Source organism: Cicer arietinum, unplaced genomic scaffold (assembly GCF_000331145.2).
Source record: "Cicer arietinum cultivar CDC Frontier isolate Library 1 unplaced genomic scaffold, Cicar.CDCFrontier_v2.0 Ca_scaffold_5784_v2.0, whole genome shotgun sequence".
Lineage (NCBI taxonomy): Eukaryota > Viridiplantae > Streptophyta > Magnoliopsida > Fabales > Fabaceae > Cicer > Cicer arietinum.
This window is the reverse complement of record NW_027339431.1, coordinates 1,503,614-1,503,881: the sequence shown is the minus strand read 5'-3', so window position 1 is coordinate 1,503,881 and position 268 is coordinate 1,503,614.

Here is a 268-nt window from a genome sequence, read left to right as displayed (position 1 = left end):
CTTTTACTGCGGTATGCCTATCAAGTGTTTCTTCCCAACCTTCATCAGCAGTGTCAGCTTCCGAGCTGCCATCAATAGATTTGCCGTAGAAAGGCAATCCAGACAAAGTTGAGAAATCATCAAAGGACATTGCAATCCTTTTTCCCTTAACTAAAGCAGTAAAACCTTCTTCAGTTAACTTGAATGTAGAATAAAACTCCCTGATAAGCCTTGGGTAGCTATCAAGTGTAGAAGAAAGAAAACTCTCCAATCCATGAAATCTGAGGTG